At 47.9% G+C, this 20498-nt stretch overlaps 1 long non-coding RNA gene across 1 annotated transcript; it reads right to left on the bottom strand.

Moving 5' to 3' along the window:
- Positions 1-1633: 1633 nt before the first annotated feature.
- LOC115273761 lies at positions 1634-20476 on the bottom strand. The gene is made up of 3 exons (XR_003900933.1): positions 20354-20476; positions 2234-2370; positions 1634-1813 (listed from the first exon to the last, which is right to left on the bottom strand). It is a non-coding gene; the product is annotated as an uncharacterized LOC115273761 (long non-coding RNA).
- Positions 20477-20498: the final 22 nt, after the last annotated feature.

Here is a 20498-nt window from a genome sequence, read left to right as displayed (position 1 = left end):
GTAAAGATAACTCAGTAGTAAAACTAAATGACTTTCTATGTTTCTGGTTGTAAAAGTCAAGAGAAAGTTTTTGCCAGGCTCTCTTGATGCCCATCTCAAGCCATGTGGTCTCCAAGGCTTTCCCAGGGAATGGAGTGTGCATGACTTCTATAGCCTCTAGCAAAACAGAGATGAGGGATGAGCCCTTGACAGCTACCTGGGCACAGCACAGATACACATGTCACCACAAGCTGTTCCTGCTGCCACAAACTTGAAGACTCAGAGGTCCAGGGTGCCCGTTGCCTGACACATGATTCAGCAGGTTTAAGATATCCAGCAGGATGCCTGTCTTTCCATGTGTTTCGTGATGTCTATCAGCATGGCACTCAGGGATACTCGGAGCTGTGGCCATCTTCTGAAAGAGAGCCATGAATGTGGGGGAAAGTGGCCTACAGGACTCTGGGGTCTGTCCTGGTGAGGTGCGGCTGGTTGGCTGAGGACCAGTCAAGGCAAGAAGGAGGTTTGCCTCTTCTGGAACATCCCAGGCATGCACCCGAGTTACATGTTCAAGGAGTTTCTAGGCTTACCCACTCAGCAGCAGAGCCCTTGCCCCGGCCCCCACAGCCTGCAGGGTCTGCAAACAGTATCCAGGTAGAGGCTTCCTCCTCCCCGACCTCGGGGGCTGAACACATCTTCCTGGTCTCCCTGAAATTCCAGCCTTTACTCTGGCCTCTCCAACAACCACATGCTCACAATGCTGTTCCACCTGGCTAGCTGTGAGGGGTAGGATGAGATCTTAAGTGGCGGGTACACTCATGTTCCACTTAAATCACATCTGGTTGAATTTGTGGCAGTGAAAATGTGGTCTGTGGAATGCCTGGCTGGCTCGGTGGATAGAGCATGAGACTCTAGATTTTAGGGTCATGAGTTTGAGCCCCATGTTGGGCGTAGAGCTTTCTTGAAAAAAGAAAAGAAAAGAAAATGTGTTCTGTGAAATACTTCTTTTCCTCCCTTAAAATGAGGGTGAGGATTGGTGGAGAATAGGGTGATAGGATGGGGTCAAGAGAGCCTTACATGCCTTGTCTGCAAAGAGACCTTCCTGTTGACCTCACGCAGATGGGGTCTTGGAAGCTTGGTGGAGGGGGTGATGCCCAGTCTTCTCCTTCTTCCCTTTCCCTTCTTGCCTCCAGATGCAAGGTTTGTACCCTTAAGTCGAACCCACCTTTTCCCCTTCAAGTCTTGTTTATCTGTCCAGGCGCCTTATTCAGATCCTGCGCTCAGAACCGAACACCACAGCTAATCCAGACATAGTGCCTGGATGAAGCCAATAGTTGGCAACAGTTGATTTTCTTCTATGCACATCTTATGGTCTTGCTCTGACACCGTACCTACCAATACGTTTTTACAATATCTCATATGTGATACTCAGATGTACCCCCCAAATTATAAAACATATAGTAACACCTGTCTGCCCACCGATAATGGTTTAACCGATAATGTTGATGCTTAGCGCAGAAACAAAGGTTTAACCGATAATGTTGATGCTTAGCGCAGTCTCCTCCCCCTCCTCAAAGTAACCTGAATTTGGTGCCCGTCATGCACGCCGATTGAGGTTAAGTCTGGCTGCAGATAACAGAAAACACAAAACAGTTGCTTCAGCAAGTGAGAAGTGTATTCACCTCTGTAAAAAGAGATCTGGAGGAAAGCAGCTCATGGCTGCTATGGGAGCTCCAGGATGTCCTAAGGAGCAACCATCTTGAATTCCACCACCAAAGGCACAGTCTCTTCCTCCCAGACTTAGATAGCTGTCAGGCTCCAGCCATCTTTTCTACATCTGAACCAACAGGAAGGAGAAGAGAAGGGAAAAAAGGGCAGGTCACTTGCCTGAAGCAACTTCTTGAAAGTTGCATGCTATAATTCCTTTACATCCCACTGACAAGGACCTACTGACAAGGCCATAGCCAGTTGCAAAAGAAGCTGGAAGGTGCTGTTTTTATTCTAGCTGGCCTTGTGCCTAGTTAAAATTAAAAAATCTCCTGGGGCACCTGGGTGGCTTAGTGTGTTAAGCGTCTGACTCTGGATTTCAGCTTAGGTCATGATATCATGGTTTGTGAGTTCAGATCCTTGTGTCAGAGACATGGATGGAGCCTGATGGGATTCTGTCTCTCTCTCCCTTCCTGACTGACAAGAGGATGCATCCATGGATTTGGTCATAAGCTCTGTTAGACACAGAGAGGTGACATTTATCATGTACCTCGTATGTACCAGCATCTGTACAGAGTCAGGATGGCACATGAGCTGCCCTCTCCAGTCCTGGATCTGCCCCTGATGGGAGGTGTGTGATAGCCCCTGAACTTGTCACTTGAACCAGCTCTGCCTTAGCTTTCTCATCTGCAAAAGGAGGATAACATCATTGCTATGATCAAAAGAGGAAAATGTTGCCAAGGTGGCCTGCAAATATGAAGCTGGACTTGAAGACCTTGCCACTTCCTCTTGGGAGACCCCATCTCTGAGTCCTACTGCCACTATTGTCCCTCCGATGGTGCCCCTGGGCTCCCAGGGACCACCCCCACCTCCCATCACAGAGCTGAAGAAACATCTGGTTGATGGAGCCAAGGGCCTGGCTCTATTTCTGTTGTCAACTGGATGAGATGTGACCCCTTCGCCCCGCGTTGCCACAGCGCTCTCCTAGATTTCTGGAACACTCAGGCTCACTCCATGTTCTACTTTTGTCCTGCTTCTCACTTCTCACTTCTCATACTGTGCCAGCCCATGTATATTTAGCTCTTTTAACCCTGCTTCATAAATCATTCCTGCAAGTCAAGTCCCTGAAAATGTTTCCCCTGAACTCCCTCCAAACTGTATTTAAAACACTTACCTCCTGGAAACTGTATCATAGCCAATTCAGCCCTGCCTTCATTCCCAGGAGAAAGACAATAGGGACACTGCCAGGAGCAAAAGAGGTGGGGCCCTAGCACTCTGTGTAAGAGTGCTCTGTGTCTTCCCCACACCCCCCCCTCACTTTTTTTTAAAGATGCTGAAACAGCATTGAATGGTGTTGGGTGTAATTTATTTGTTGGTCTTCACCATAGCGGTATAATCTGGTGAGGAAGGGCTTAGTCTCTAGAATCTGTGTACCTAGGTTAATAGCCTGCCTTCCTCATCTATTTGCTGTGGGATCTTTGGCCAAGTCACTTCATTTTCTGAGCTTCAACACCCTCAGCTATAAAATGGGGATGATGAGTGTTGGCCTCCCTGGACAGTTATGAGAAGCCAATGAGATGATGCCTATAAAGTTCTCAGCACGGCGCCTGGTACTTGATAAGTGCTCAACAGATGGGAGCTGTCATGGCGGCACTTCCTGTGGCCTACCCAGCATCATTCTCTTCGTCATTGTTATTAGCAGAACTCTGGTTGAGTGCCAATATACCTCGATTTAAAAAGTAGCGATGGAACCTTTCTCCGGCTTCACTTGAAGCCGGAGGTAGTGACGTGAAACGGTTCTTGCCAAAGAGACGTCAGCTGGAATCCAGCTGAGGCTCCCAGGGAAGGTTTTAAAGGGAACAGACAGAAGTGGCGTGTGCCTATCTGCCCTCCTCCCCTTCCTCTGTGTTCTTGTTTAGAGTGCGAACGTGAGGTCTGGCGGTTCGGCAGCCATATTTTACCTGGGAGCCATGTTTGCAAATGGCAGCCATCATTTCAGAATGGCAGAAAAGAAAGATGGAAGGAGCCTGAGTCTCTTCTCCCAGACCGTGCTGTGGAGCCACCACACTAGCCCCCACAGTGCCTGTCTGTGGCCTTCGTTGCCAAATAAATGAATAAATAAACAGCCTCCTAATCTCCTTAACCCCTTGTTTGTCAGGTTCCCTCTCCTAGCAACCATTTTAATTCCTAGCTGCCACAAACTTTGAGCTCCTTCACATGAGAGGCAGTTGCAATTAGAACTGGATAGGAGCCTGAAGCAGTTTTCAAACTGTGTGCCTCGGAATCCAGGGGTTCCCTGGAGGCCCCCATCTCAGACTGGAGATTGAGTAAGGGGGAGTATGGGACCATGGCTCTTCCCCCTACCCTGTCTTTTCTCCCAGCTTTGTTTTACTGTATCATTAGGGCGAGAGGCGGCCCAGTTTGCTTTTTTAAAGAACTGATTCCAGGGCAAAAATAAATAAATAAATAAATAAATAAAATTAAAAGGTTTGGAAACCTCCATTCTGGTCCAACCCTCTCATTTTACAGATGAGTGATCTGAGGCCCCAAAAGTGAGGTCATTTGCCCAGTTCAATCTGAGCCAAGCAGAGCCAAGAGGAGCCCAAGTTTTCTGCTCTTTCCGGGGGCTCTGCCGAGTCCTGGAACTACCACACACAAAAAAGAGAAAAAAAAAAAAAGATCTGAAGCGTTCACAACCTCTCAGAGAACCCAAACCGCCTGAGCCTGCTCCTGGGGGGAATGGACAAACCCTCCAGTTAAAGCTAATGAGGGCTGGAAATGCCCCTTTCAGGGCTCTGGGCAGCCAATCGACCCTCCTGCTGAGAGAAAGTTGGACCTAGTTCCCCTCCTCTTTCCATAGCCATTCGTTAATTGTTTGTTTATTTTTCTGAAAGCACACACTAGATGTGTGGAGCAAGCGGGTGAATGGATGGTGTGAATTCCCAGTACATGGGCTTCTTTGTCCCCCTTCTTGCAGTTTTCCTTTTCAAAATCCCGGCTTAATCAATTCAAGATCAATGGCTGTGAAGTTGCAGTTGTAAACACCCCCTCGTTCCAAGGTCAAGCCCGCCTTCTATAGCAGGAAGTTAAGTTCGGGAGGGGTGGAAGGGAGGGCATTTATCAGAGAGCCCACAGAGTAACTGTTAAGAGGTGCTCTCATTGCTGATTGGCTGTTTGGACACGCTTGAATGGAATAACCAGACATAAAAGCAATTCGAAACATCTCATTCTAGCACCTGAACTGGAAACTCTTCTTCATCCCTCCGTGGGATCCCTCCTCCCATCTACCCATCCAACAAATATTTATTGAGCACCGACTCCTATGTCTTGCACTGGCTCAGAGGAACACAGCAAGATTCTTGCTTGGGACTTATTTGGGGGCGGGGGGGGGGTGGCTGGTGGGGAGAGACTGAAGGCAAGCCAAGCATGTAAACAAGTAGCCAAAGACAAAGCCTCTGGAGCAGCCCACCCCCCAGAGGCCACCCTGCACCCCCTCCAGGGGTAGCTGGGACAATGCAGCCCCACCCCCACTCCCACCCCCAATTTAGAAGGTCTTTGCTTGTTATCAGGTGCCTAGTGTTAAGTGCTCAACTCTAGATTCTTTTGCTTAACTCTTTGGAAACAGGCTTGCTTCTCTCCTTCAACCCCAGGGCACCCAGTGGGAGCAAGGAGCCTCAAAATCCCCCAGGGAAATGCAGATATCACTGTGAGCTCAGCTGCACTTCCCTTTGCGAGTGATGGGCAAGGCCTGGGGCTGCTTAAAGACTGATTTGTGGCCATCTGGGTGGCTCAGACAGTTAGGCACCCGACTCTTGGTTTTGGCTGGGCTCCAGTCGTGATGTCATGGTTCAGGTTCCTGAGTTCCATCCCTGCACCAGGCTCTGAGCTGACAGTACAGAGCCTGCTTAGGATTTTCTCTCTGTCTGCCCTTCCCCACCTGTCTCAAAATACATCAATATACTTTAGAAAAGAAGGCTCGTATTTGTAAACTTGGAAGGTTTCAGAACAGCCATTGAGCCAAAAGAAATCAGCCTGATTCCATCTTTCATAAGTTCATTTGGCAAATATTTGAAAAGACAGAGGAGGGGAACCAGAATAGACATTATACTTGGAATTCAAGACCCCAATTCAAATCCGCCACAAGCTCTCCCCATCTTGGCAAACCCTTTATTTCCTGAGCCTCCTTTTCCTAGTGGTAACGCTATTCCACTCATGGACTTGTTATGAAGATTAAAAAACAGAACAACGACCCTGGTGCTCAACACATTCCTGGCACAGAGTAGGGGCTCTGCAGATGGTGACCGAATCTGCCTTGAGGCAGGAAAAGCTAGTAAGAGATTGGGAAGGAGCTTGGGCAAGAGGTACTGAGGGTCTGACCTAGAGTGAGGGCACTAAGGATGGGAACAATGTCTGGAAAGACAGTGAAGCACTAAGATTGGTGGGACCTGGTAAGGACCCAGATAGAGCGGTAACAACCGTTCATGAGGGCAAAGAACTGGGAGAAGCTTGGCAGACTTGCTGGGGGTGGCACCATTGACAAAGACTGGGTGCCCGAGAAGCTTACTTTGAGGGTGCCAGTAGGCCAACCAGGTAGACACCAGTAGGCATCTGGAGACTGTAGGACTCATCCACCTCATGGTCACAGAAGCCATGGGTGTGGGTGATCTCTCATAGGAGACATTTGCCACTTTTCACTATCTAGTGCACACACACGCCCGTGTGCGCGTGTGCACACCCACAGCACTTTGAAGAGCTGCTCCTCCTCCTCACCCATCCTGGGCATTGGGCAGGACCACCATCACTGCATTTTGCCCCACAAAATACAAGAGCAGACAATAGGCCTAGACCTCCATAATCCTAGCACACACCTCCCTTGGCCCCATGATTGTGCCAATGGTGAGAGTAAAACCCAACATAGGGTGCTCAGAGTCCTTCCTCGGGATTTTAGTTTGGAATTGGAAGGAAAAGGCTCTGTCTTGGAGTCCCAAGTGGGAAGAAATGGAGGGTTTGCAGATGCCATCTTCTGTGGTCTGTGAAGAAAGCTAATTTGCTGGAGAGAATAAGCCAAGCAGAAGCTAACAGAATTGAGAACCAGAGAGAGGGAAACTCCTGGCAGTAATGTGTTCCTGATTTCAGTTCCCAGAGCCTCCAAAGCTGCTTGCTGCCTCTGGGTCTCTGGGCTACTCCAGGTGTGTAGGTTTTTCAATTTCCTGTGCTTTCTACTCAGGTTAAGTTGGGTTTCTGTCTCTTGCAACCCATAGAGCCTTGGTTAACTTGCCTCTCAAAGACAGAAAGCTTACATAGCTATGACTTTTAACACTTTACTATTAATGGACCCGTTTACAAAGCTGACAAAAGCTATGATGTGTGTAAGGTGTCATCTACAGGCTTAGGGAGGGCCCATCCAAAAGCCTGCCCGTGAGCTGCCTGGGAGACAGGAAGTAGAAAACGACTTAAGACTGAACATTGAGGGGGCAGATCCTTTCAGAAGACAAGCAGAGAATAGGGCCAGAGGAAAAGAAGCAAGAGCATAGAGGTAGATGGAGAACCGAGAAGAGGCATCATGATGGAAACCAAGGATGAAGGGTTCTGAGGAGGAAGATACCCTAGTGACTCATGGAAGGTTGGGGAAGGCTATGGAACTTGGGGACTGCACAACGGCAGCCTCGGGGGAGGGAGGCTCAGCAAATGAAGCACGGACCCGTCCACAGAAGCCAGGTGGCAAGGTGTTTAAGTGTGAGTGAGCCTTGGAAGTATACGGAGTGAAAGAAGCCAGACACAAAAGGTCACATGTCCTATGATTCCATTTACATGTGACAGGTCCAGGGTAGAATCAGTAAGTCCATAGAGACAGAAAGTAGTTCTGTGGTTGATGGAGGCCAAGGACGGACCATTGCGGGGGGGGGACTGCTCTCGGTATGGCTTCTCTTTTGGTAGGACGCCGATGTTCTGGAATTATATAGTGGCGGTGGTTGCATATCTAGTGACTACACTACAAACTACTCAATGTTACACTTTAAAGGAGTGAATATTACAGTATGTCAATTATATCTCAATTAAAAGAGAAAGAGCAGCTGATGATGGACAGGAAGTGGCAAGAATAGACCCGCCTTTAAGGAGCTCAGCATGAAATCCAACAAGAGAGCTAGGTAGAATTCTCAGGATAAGAAACCTTGACCTTAGAACATGGGTATAGAGGGCAACATAATGTACCCTCCCAAGATGTTTCTGTCCTAATCCTTAGAAACTGTGAATATGCTACCTTACAAGGCAAAGGGAAAATAAGGTTAAAGACAGAATTAAGGTTGTCAGTCAGCTGGCCTTAAAATAGAGAGATTACCCTGGATTACCTGGAGGGCCCAAGGTAATCCCCAGGGTCCTTACAAGTAGAGGGAAGCAGAACAGTCAATGTCAGGGTGACGTGAGGACTCAGCTGGCCACTGCCGGCTTTGGTAATGGACATGGGAGCCATGAGCCAAGGAATGTGAGCAGCCTCTGGAAGCCAGAAAAGATAAGGAAACCATTCTCTCCTCCAGAAGAGAAAGCAGCCTGCTAACACCTTGACTTTGACCCAGGAAGACTTCTGGCCCATAGAATTCTAGGATAAATTTGTGTTGTTGTAAGCCACTCAGTTTCTGGGTAATTTGTTACAACAGCCATAGAAAAGTAATATTGTGGGTTATTCCAAAGATGGGGTGATTAAAAGTTGGGAGGAAGCCAAGTGCGTAGGGGATGGTAGTGATCAGAAAAGAATGTTGGCCAAGGACCAACTGATATGTAAAACCCCCAGCTGCCACTAAATTGACTGCAGGGCCATGAACAAGTCATCCTTTCTCTTTCTGGGCCTCAGTTTTCCCATCTGTGAAATGGGGGTATTGGAGTAACTGGCCTCCAGGGGCCCTTCCAGCTCTGACACTCCGAGTCCATAGGCTGACCCTGGGCTATGCAGCTGCGCTCACTGGGGAGGTTCACAATACGTCTCTCTGCTGTATCCCATAGAGGATGTGATTTCATCTTTGGTTTTACACTTTGGTTTGTCAGGAAGGCTATCCTAATGAAGGATGGTGACCAAGGAAGTTGAGCTGCCTTCCACCGAGGCATGAGTGTTGAGGGGACCCGGGAGACTCCACCATCACCCCAACAGAATATATTTCCCCAAGCCCCTGAAATTTCCCCATCGAGTTTAGGCTTGGAAAACACCCACTAGGTAGGAGCACAGCTACTCTCCACCCTCTCCCATTGGCCAACATTGTTAATGAGTTTTAGCCTCAGAATCCTCCTCAACACAATGCCTCATGTGGCCGCTGCCAACCGACCAGAGCTGGTAGGTGAGGCAACGCCTATATGGGCTTGGCTTGAGGTATCACTGATGCTAACATCCTTTTTGGAACCTCTGCAACCTTTTGGGATTAGGTGAGATCTTAAAATGGATTGACAACTCCAAGGGGGATTTCTGGGGGGCTCAGTCGGTTACACATCCGACTCTTGGTTTTGGCTCAGGTCATGACCTCATGCATGGTTTGTGGGTTCAAGCCCCACACTGGGCTCTGTGTGCACAGTGTGGATGGAACCTGCTTGGGATTCTCTCCTTCTCCCTCTCTCTGCCCCTCCCTCCTGCCCTACTCTCCCTCTCTCTCTCTCTCTCTCAAAATAATTAAACTTAGAGAAAATAATACTTAAAAAAGAAAAGAAAACTGCAGGATAATTAGTTCACTAAGATTCCAAACTAAAGAGAAAATACCGAATTCCCTCTGAAGGTATTAGGTTGTTCACAAGACTGAATGAGAAGCAGAGAAAAGAGTCAAGACCATGGCGATTCACAGTGAGGACACAGTCACATTCATGCCACAGAAAAATCTTGACTGAGACCCACCGTGAGCATCCCTGGACTTTCCTTACCATGGCCACTACCCTGCCACTCAGCCACTCCCGCCCTGCATCACCGCTACCTGAGCCCACTTCTTTTCTTTCTTTTTTTTTTTTGAAGTTTATTTATTTATTTCGAGAGAGAGAGAGAGAGAGAGAGAGAGAGAGCGAGCACAGGTGCATGAGTGGGGGAGGGGCAGAGTTAGAGGAAGAGAGAGAATCCCAAGCCCCTAATGCAGAGCTTGATCCCTCAAACCATGAGATGGTGACCTGAGCAGAAATCAAGAGTCGGACACTTAATTGACTGAGCCACTCAGGCGCCCCCTGAACCCGCCTCTTTGACTCGCCCTCTGGATCCCAAGTCCCAGGGGAGAAAGCCAGTTGCTTGAGCACAGGTGAGATGCCTCCCCCTGGTAGGTGAGAACAGAGGAAGGCCTCAGCTCCCTCTGCCTTCCTCCAGGGTCCGGGGGCCCTGCCTCCCAGCCACACACATACTAAACCCCTTCAATGGGTCAAAGTCCCCTGCGTTCCGATAATTTACCATGGAATGTTCCTGCTGGAAAAGACTTTGGACGTCTGTATTCAACATACCTGTGTCAGAAGCTCAAGTGGCCACTTAGCACCAAAAGGAGTAACTGGCCTCCAAGGGCCCTTCCAGAATATTCTAGCCACTAGAACACTAGGTCCCAGCACCCGCACCGGTGGTCTTCCTGCCCCACTGCACTGTCCTCCAGCCTGCCACTGGCCTGCTCCAGGACTGGGCATTGCCGTGGCAACAGAAAGTCACAGCTTTTCCAAAAATGGATGAAATTCTTGAGGGGTCATAATTCTCTAAGAAGGGATGAGTTCTAGCTCTATACAATTTCATCTTTATACCTTTGTAAACACAGCTTTCAGGTGAATAGCATGGACAACTCAGTGAAACAACCCTTTGCCGGGTTCTGTATGTTTTTTCTGTGAATAGGATTTCCCCAAGGACAGTCCCTACACAGCACAGCAAGGGTCTCTGGGCAGCAGGGCAACTGGGGGCCCTGGCGGCCTGAGGGGTGTAGGCAGACAGAGAGGAAGCTGGAACTTCCTTCCAGTGACTTCATTATTTTTCATCAAGTGGCAGCACTGCGTCTTGGCTGGACAGGGCAATTAACAGCCCCCAGAGCTCCTAATGAGTGGTATTCTTGAGATTTAAGCTGCCTGCAGAGTTTCCCAAGGGAATTTATTCCAGGAAGCTAACTTCTCAAAAGTGGCCTCCCTTGGGTGCACCTGCCAATTGGTTAGAAATAGGAATTCTGGGTCCCGGGCCACCACCAGCAATTTGTGATGGGCGATCAGTAGCACAGCTCAGCCCTGACTCTAGCACTCAAAATTGTACCTGCCAAGGACACTTCCCCTTCCCCTGGGACAGTGTAGGGGTCCTGCTTCCTCATGAGCCTCTTCTGAGACCCCTTTTCCACAGAGGACCACCATGCTTTGTACCCTAGTTCACTTGGGCATGGACATAGCCCCCAAAAGCAAGGTTTATGGTTGGCCAGGAGCCAAAGCTTTATCCTAGAGCAGAGCCCAACCAACCAGACTCTCTCTGGGGAGCTTGAACTTGACACTTGCAGAGAATTTGTTACTATTAGCGAGAACAATGGAACTTGAAGCCGAGAGACACTGACTCTCTGAGGGAGAGAGGAAGACGCTTGCAACATGGGCGCTTGAAAGCAGGCAGAGAACAATGTGCCCTGGGATTTGAGGTCCTCTGAACATGATCCTGATCTCTGTGACCCAAAAGATCCTCATTTACACACCCAAACACAGGCTCACATAGCCAAGTGGACAAGAAGACATTTTTATCCAATTGACTCCAGCCTAAAGGACTCCTGCTTCTGCTCACACTGAGAAGATGTAGGATTCAGCAAAGTTTTAAAAATGACTACTGCCCACCTGGGGTGCCTGGGCAGCTCAGTCAGTTAAGCATCCGACTCTTGATTTCCATTCATGATGACGGGATCGAACCTCGAGTTGGGCTCTGCACTGACAGCACGGATCCTGCTTGGGATTCTCTCCCTCTGTCTCTGTCCCTCTGAACTCGTGCACGTGTCTTTCCTCTCAAAATAAGTAAACATTTTTGCAAAATTATTCAAAATGACTTTGGTCCTCATTTTGTTTGTTAGTGAAACATGGACAAGGATGAAACCTCGGAGCAGTTGGTGCCTCAACAAGGAGAAATATTAGTGGAACATAATCCTCTAGAGCCCTAGGCTCTAGCCTTTAATGGCCACTAAAGAACTTTCCTTCCATTCTGAGACAATGGAAGATGGTGGGAGGCCTCAGGTTCAATGGACAGCACTGACCATAGGTAAACTCTGGAGGCTCCCAGAACCAAACCACAGTCCTCTGGCCTGCAAACTTGAGTGTGGCCTACAATGCATAGGCTGGCACTTATGTCTCCAGCTCCCCACCCACCTTCTGTGAGCAGCTCTGGCCACACCCAACACTTCCATAGCACGGTTTCATGCCTTCATAGAGACAGTACCTCTATCCAAAATGCTTTCCCAAGACTTGTCTGTGTAGCACACTCCATTCCAAACTTTAGTACTATAGGCACCACAATTCTTTGGGTAGCAGGATAGGAAAACTGAGACTGAATGATTACAAGACTCTGGGATGCCCTGAAGATTCAAAAAAGGAATTCAACTATCATATTTCAATATGGGTGGAGATAAGACACCTCATGATTTGAGGATTGTCACTCTAGAGAACCAGGAGTGATTTTGCCTGCCCCTCCCACAAGGGGACATTTAGCAGTGTCTGGGGAGATTTTTGGTTGTCATGACTGGGATACGGGATGCTGGAGGCAACTGCTGGATGGAGCCAAGGGTGCTGCTAAATACCCTACAATGCTCAGGACAGATCCTCTCACACAAAATTAATCAGCCCAAAATGTCAATGGAGCCAAGACTGAAAAACCGTGCTCTGGAGGACTACTGTCACCATGATGCGGCTCCAATCATGTCCAACCTGTAAGACTCTCTAGTCCAGTGTTCAGTTTGCTGTAAGGGGGAACTTGATTGGCTCACCTTGAGAGCTTGTTCACCCCTGGATCTATTAGTTCTGGCCAGGGAAACAGAGTCATCTAATATAGATTTGGCCACTGGGGACCTTCTCACTGCATTGGGGATGTTCCCAGGCTTCTTGTAAGCCATGCATCCCAAGAGCAATGGGACCAGACCCCAAACAGACATCACCCTTTGGAACGTCTTCTCACCCCCTGTAAGATAGAGTTACCCATCTGCATTCTGGGCTCTTACTCTCTCTTGCATATGCTTGGTGTCACTGCATTCTGATTTGTTTGTTCATGTGTTCCTCTCTCCCAAGAGACTTGGAATTCTCTGTGGATTGAAAGTGGGTCTTACTTATGTCTGAAAGCTTGGTGTCAATGTTCTGGTTACCTATTGCTAGCTGAGAGAGTACCCAAAAACTTAGTCACTTAACAACAAATTTATCTCATGATTTTGTGAGTCAGGAATTTAGGCAGGGCTCAACTTGGTGATTCTTCTTCCCAGCCTCAGCTGGGGTGATTCAGTGATATTCAGCTGGCAAATGGACTGGTCTAGAGGGTCCAAGATAGCTTCCTGCATAATTGGTGCCTGAGCGGGACAGCTGGAAAGTTGGGCTCAGCCAGCACCCTCTGTCTAGTCTCAGGACCTTTCCACATGGTCTTTCCAGAAGAGTAGCGACATTTCTTATGTAGGAGATCAGGGCTCTAAAAAGCAAATGTTTCAAGAAGATATAGGCTGAAACTGAATGGCTCATAAGACCAATCATAGAAGTCCCAGTATCCTGTGATCCAAGCAAGTCAACACGAACTGCCCAGATTCAAGGGCAAGAGAACTGGATTCCATTTCTTCGTGAGAGGAAATGTGTAAGAATAGAAAGGGAAGCAAGTGGTGGTGGTCATCCTCACAGATTACGTACCACAGGCTAGTATAGAATGGCTCAATAAGCCTTTAGTGGGTAAACTAATCAATATGAAGACAGATGAGCCCTCCTGAGTTCACACAGTTGATAAGACGGTTAAATGCAAATAAAGCAAATGGAAAATGCTTTTGAAACAATAAAGTGTTATCAAAATGTAAGGGGCTCCTGTTAGAGGAAATCTTGCCATGCTCCCTGTAGTAGATACTGGATATTTGCAGGGTTCCCTCTGGGCTCTCCTCTCCTTCAGCACAGAGATTCATGACAGACATTACTAATCAATCACAGCTCTTTCCCATTGGTGCTGGACACTTTCTCAGAATCCTGCTGGGCACCACACCCAAGGCATCTAGTAGGGACTGATCAAAATTGACGTAGGAATTAAAACATATTTGCTCTCTTCTTGTCTAAATTCCTATTGCTAAGCCATCCCCAAAGCCCAGGTTCTTCATTTCTTAAACTGTATATACAAACTGCTTCCTTTTTTTTTAAAAGAGAAAAAATATAAAATTTAAGCCCTGAGAAAGATGAAATGGCAGACACCGTCACCCTCCAAAATTGGATTTATAATGGAAACAGAAACTGATTAGGGTACTGAGCTATGCCATTGCAAATTATTTTTTTTAAATAACTGTATGCAAGAATAGTCCTATGACATCTCATAAAGAAGAAAATCTGTTTACCTTGACATATTTTCCTCTGTGAAAACTCCATTTCAGGTGAGGCAAGCCAAAACTTGTATAACTGCGTGAAGGCAAGCCCTGCTGGACAGCCACCATCTGCCTCCACGCTCTTCACCCACCCACAGACCCCCTCCCCCCCAACACCTCCCCCTGCTGACTACTCCACTCTTCAGGGAATTTGGAAAATACATTTTCACTGATTAACTAAAGTCCTGAAGGAAAGACTTAGAAAACAACACAATACAACCTCCAGTTCTAGAATAACTTTCTACCATCTGACTGTTGAAGACCCAAGGCCAGCAGCAGGTCATACCCTTGACAGGGTGCATGGCCATGAAAAGTGTTTCTCTTCCTCTCTCAGCCTCTGGGCTCCCACCACTGTCCTCGGGCAAGAGAACAGGCTGAAAATGACTAATAGAAGCTGGGGAGGCAGCCAAGAGGCTCAAGGCCCTGAGCCTACTTACTCACCTGCATGATGGGGACAATAGTAGGAATGGCATTGAGGGAGATGGAGAGTTAAAAGGCAGTGATAGACGGGAAGCTGGGAGTCCTCTATTCGCAGTTGTGCTGTGAACCACCAGCAAAACATGGAACAGAATAGTAAGACCGTTAGCTTTCTAAATGTCAGCTTCCCAGCTTCCTCAAATGTGGAAAACTCGGACATGCAGCTACCCTTTACTACATGGCAGGAATCAGGCCCTTGTGACAGGAGTACTACTTCACGGACCTGTGTTCCATACTGTCTGGTTAGAAACAATGCCAAGGAAAAGAATACCAGCTAGCCCTGCTGATACCGTGCTATGCGCCAGCGGCTGCACAAAGTGTTTATAAACATGTCTGTGGAGCAGGTGTTATTGTCCTCATGCTACAGAGGAAGAAATGGGGACACAGAGTGGTTAGGTGGCTCACCAAGGGTTGCCCAGGTAGTGAACAGTGGAATCTGGCTCCAGTAGCTTTAACCTCTAGGCTATGGGGCACCTGCATGGCTCAGTCGGTTAAGCAGCCAACTTCGGCACTCAGGTCATGATCTCACGGTTCGTGAGTTCAAGCCCCATGTCAGGCTCTGGGCTGACAGCTCAGAGCCTGGAGCCTATCTTCAGATTCTGTGTCTCCCTCTCTCTCTGACGTCCCCTGCTCAGACTCTGTCTCTCAAAAATAAATAAATGTTAAGAAAAAATAACCTTTAGGCTATGATACCTTTCCAGAAAAAGAAGATGGTTGGAAAGAAGATGGAGCCAAGCAGGTCAGTTGGAAAGACTTTCTCCCTCTACTTCTTACGCTTTGCAAGGAGCATTTTCAGCATTAAACCTCAGGGAAAATAAAGGCGCCAGAGTGGCACATAAAAACCGAGGCAAATCTCCTGTTTGATATCAAGCATTGTGTTGAGTGAAAAAAAAGCAGAAGGAGGATACACTATGATATCATTTACATAAAGTTTCAAAACATACAGAAGAAGAGACATTATTTAGAGAGTCCTACATATATAGCAACAGTATCAAGAAGTCCCTTGGAATGATAAATATCACTTTCAAGATTCACCTTGAGGACAGGTGCATACTGCATAGGGGTACACGAAAGGCTTCATGTATATCTGTAATTCTGAAAATCAAGTTTGATCGTGGGAACATGAATGTTCAGCAAACCTCTATGCCTTCTGGATGTCTGAAGTTAAAGTTATTATTAAAAAGTAATAATTTTCTACCTTAAGAGGCTGACATCTCAATGTGAACATCTGGTTCATTAAATAAAAGGGTTTTTTTGTTTATTTATTTTTGAGACAGAGCATGAGCTGGGGAAGGGCAGAGAGAGAAGGACACACAGAATCTGAAGCAGGCTCCAGGCTCTGAGCTGTCAACACAGAGCCTGATGCGGGGCTTCAACCCACAAACTGTGAGATCATAACCTGAGCCAAAATCAGATGCTCAACCGACTGAACCACCCAGGAGCCCCGCATCTGGCTCATTTTTTGCCCCTTAGTTTATAACTGCTTCTACCCTTTTAAGTCAGTCAATTATCAGATGGCCTTGAACATCTGCCAATAACATTAGGATACTGATGGCTCACATTTATGGAGAGCTTAGTATGAACCAACACTTAAATACTTTATAAACATCAACTAACTTCGACTCACAAGAACTCCAAACGTGGGGACTGGTATTATCCCCATTTCACAGATGAGGAAACTCAGGTTTAGAGAGATCTGGGGACTTTCTATGGCGCCTCAGCCAGTACAAGGCAGAGCTGGGATTTGATTCCACGTCGATCTGACCACAGGGCCTGAATCTGAGCAGAAGTCAGGTGCCAGGGGAGGGGAGTGGCAAGCAGAAGGGTGACACGGCTCCGACTTCAGGGAGCCTCCGTGCCATGGTGGATGCCGGGTGCCCTCCTTCCTCCAGCTGCTGGGAATGCTCCAGCCGCAGCTGTCAGTGGAGTCCCGCTCCAGGACTTGCCCTTGGCTGAAGAAAGTCCAAGGCCACACCCTCTCCCTAGAGCAGCAGCTCCCATTGACTTTTGACATGGGATTATAAAGGCCAGCCTTCGTCCAGTTTAGAGCCACTGGGGGTGAGCCGTGACCTTGGCTGTGACTGTGCCGCAGCTCTACGTCTCCCTCTAGCCCCTCGTGCAGCCATCACTCCCCCCATGAGAGTGACCCCGGGAGCACCCTCCCCATAAACTTCTTGCATGCAAATCTCCATCTCAGAGCCTACTTCCCAGGGAACTGGACTGCTACGGGGACTCGCACGGGGGAGGGAAGGCCTCACGCGGGACATCGGAATGATGCCATGCGACCCTGTGGGTATCCCAGGGAGGGGTAGGAGGGCCCCAGGGGTTACAGACCACTTCCTGCAGGAGGTATGGACCAAGCTGAAGCTTGAAAGACAGGGACATTAGACCAATGTTTGGCCATCTAACGGAGTGAAGTGCAGATAGAGCTCCAACATGGATGGATCTTGAAAAAATTATGCTAAATGAAAGGAGCCAGGCACAAAAGACCACGTGCACGATACTACTCATGTGAACCATCTCGAACAGGGACATCTATCTACACAGAAAGGAAATAGATTCCTGATTTCCTAGGTCTGGGAGCGCGGGACTGGGGGATCGCGAGGTGATAGCTGAAGGATTCGGGGTTTCTTTTTGAGGTGATGAAAATGTTCTAAAATTAACTGTGAAAAGGTCACACGTATCCGTGAATAGACTAAAAACCACTGAAACTTACACTTCGAATAGAGGACTTGTGTGGTGTGTGAATTATATCTCAATAAGCCTGTTAAAAAGAAAAGAGGAGAATGTGGATAGGTTGACAGAAGGCTGAGAGAATTGCAGCTGGGCAAAAATGGGAGCAAAAATGCTGCGACCTGAGAGTGTGTGTGTGCGTGCGCATGCCCATGTGGTAGGGACGGGTGAGACCGGAAGTAGAGAACAACAAAGATGGGGGGGGCCTATGGTCGTGGAGGAAAGGCCTGAGGGCCACAAAGAAGAAGTTTGTCCCAGAAGATCTGGGAGGAACAAGGTGAAAATTGTACTTTAGGTTGATAAACCTGCAGAAAGGACGGCGGGTACACCAGGGAGGCTGGGAGAGCAGGAAGGGGCCTCTTGAAGCAGCCCAGTATGTGGGCTGGGGGGACAGTGTCTTTGCTACAGCGAGATACTACCTGGTTTAACACATCCATGCACGCATATGCTCGCACACGTGCACAGGCACACACACTCACTATAGTTACGTGTCCTTTTGTATCTTTCTCAACTTACTGGGCTCACCTCTGTATCTCTCCTGTCTCACACACTGAACACCCAACCACATTGATATCCACCATAATTACCTTTCTGGAAAGTCCTCTCTACCAGGTTCTAGACTCCCCTTTGAGATGAGGGTGAACTTACAACAGTGTACAGCCTCTCCGTAAAGCTTGTCACATACCTCAACGACACTTTCTCACCTCCTAAATCAAAGCTATTGGGTTAGAGATAAGCATAATCTTCCCCTTCCCTCAGGACTTCATCCATCTGCCATCTAGGGCTTCATTAGGTCACTTTTACCCAATGTCAAGGGTGAGCTGCCTACCTCATCCATTGTGAATGAGTTCAGCCAAATGAGACTACTCAGGCCATGCCTCCAACTCAGCTTTGTAGAAACACGGAATATTAGAGATGGTTGGACATGAAAGGTCCTCCAGCCCCTCTTGGCCATTTGACAGGGAGGACAGTGGGGCTCTCCACCTCTCGCTAACTAGGGGAGACAGAAGGGCTGCCTCCCCCTCTGAGTTTCATCCCTGAACCAGTCCAGCCTGGCCTTCAACACCTGACATGTAGAGAACAGAAGTTGGGAGGTCTTAATCCGCTCCCCAAGATGATGGGTGAGTCTCCCTAAAGAGGCTTTTCTCTTGGGTATTTCTTCTTTCTGAGAACACAGAACTTCCCATAGAGACCCTGTGAAAGCCCCTGTTCTTGCTAAGCAGCCACTGGGACCTGAGGGCAAATGTCAGCTGGGGCCCCAGCAAATCAGCCCCTACCTAAAATCGTGTCTTATGGGGTAACCCCAACCTCAATGGCTTGGGCACACAGAAGTGGTAGGATTGTCCACCCCCAGTTTCCCTGCTTCAAGCACCTTTCTGCTCCCAGATAGTCAAAAAGCTCATGAAACTACACTCCACGTGACATGTCATCAGGGAAATGCACATTAAAACAACAAAGAGATACCATCACACACCTACTGAAATGATAAAATCCGAAAAACTGACAACACCAAATGCTGGCAAAGATGTGGAACAACAGGAGCTCTCATTCATTGCTGGTGGGAATGCAAAAAGGGTACAGCCACTTTGGAAGACAGTCTGGAAGTTTCTTACAAAACTAAATGTGTTCTTGTCCAACACTCCCACTCCTTGGTGTTTATCTAAATGAGCTGAAAACTTATGTCTGCACAAAAACCGAGGGGCGCCTGAGCAACTCAGTCCGTTGAGCGACCGACTCTTGACTTCGGCTCAAGATTTGACTCTTGATGTGTGAGATCAAGCCCACGCTCAGGGTGGAGCCTGCTTGAGCTTCCCCTTCTCCCCCCCTCTCTTTGTCCCTCCCCTGCTTGCACTCTCTCAAAAAATTAAATAAATAAACATTTTAAAAATGAGTTATCAAGCCATAAAAAGGCATGGAGGAACTTTAAATGTGTTTTCTCAAGTGAAGGAACCAATCTTAAAAAGCTACATGCTGCATGGTTTCAACTATAGGATGTCCTAGAAATAGCAAAACTATTGCTGCTTACCGAAGATGGTAAAAAGACCAGGGACTTGCCAGAGGTTAGGAGGGGGAGGGGGAGACAAATACAGAGCACGGAGGACTCCTAGGGCGGTAGGAGAGAGCAGTGAACACACATCGTTACACATTTGTCCAAATCCATAGAATGCACCCAGCACCAAGAGCGATCCCTAACACAGAATGTGGATTTGGGTGACAGTGTTGGGGGAGGTTCACTGAGTGTAACAAAGTCACCGCTCTGGTGCAGGAGGCTATGAGTAGGGGAGGCTGTGCATGTGTGGGTGCAGAAAGAAAATGGGAACACTCTGTACTTTGTACTCAATTTTTCCACGAACCTAAAATTGCTCTAAAAAATAAATTCTATCAAAAGTACATTTGGAATAGCGGTGCCTGGGTGGCTCAGTCGGTTAAGTGCCTAGCTTTGGCTCAGGTCATGATCTCACAGTTCACAGGTTTGAGCCCCATGTCAGGCTCTGTGCTGACAGCTCTGAGCTTGGAGCCTGTGTTTGGATTCTGTGTCTCCCTCTCTCTCTTACACTTCCCTGCTCATGCTGTCTCTCTCCCTCTCTCTCTAAAATAAATAAAACATTAAAAAAAATTTTAATGCATTTGGAATAGGGGTGCCTGGGTGGCTCAGTCAGTTAAGCGTCTGACTTTGGCTCAGGTTATGATCTCACAGTTTATGGGTTCGAGCCCCGCATCGGGCTCTGTGCTGACAGGTCAGAACCGGAAGCCTGCTTCCAATTCTGTGTCTCCCTCTCTTTCTGCCCCTCCCCTGCTCATACTCTGTTTCTCTCCTTCTCAAAAATAAAAAAAATAAACATTAAAAAATTTGAAAATGTATTTGGAATGAATATTTCCATGTTTCCCTATATTTCAAGGTTTATTGAGGTGCCTAAACGTACCCATGAATCAGCCTTCATCATTGCTTGCCTCAGAGCCCAGAATTATACAGCCTGGTGACTGACCCACCTCTTGGGGCGCCTGAGGCTTGAACTGTCTCCAGCAAGGGTCGAAATCCACACCATATGCCTAATGAAATAAAGGAGA

This window comes from Suricata suricatta, chromosome 2 (genome assembly GCF_006229205.1).
Source record: "Suricata suricatta isolate VVHF042 chromosome 2, meerkat_22Aug2017_6uvM2_HiC, whole genome shotgun sequence".
NCBI classification, from domain to species: Eukaryota; Metazoa; Chordata; class Mammalia; order Carnivora; family Herpestidae; genus Suricata; species Suricata suricatta.
This window is presented reverse-complemented; position numbering and strand designations above follow the sequence as displayed.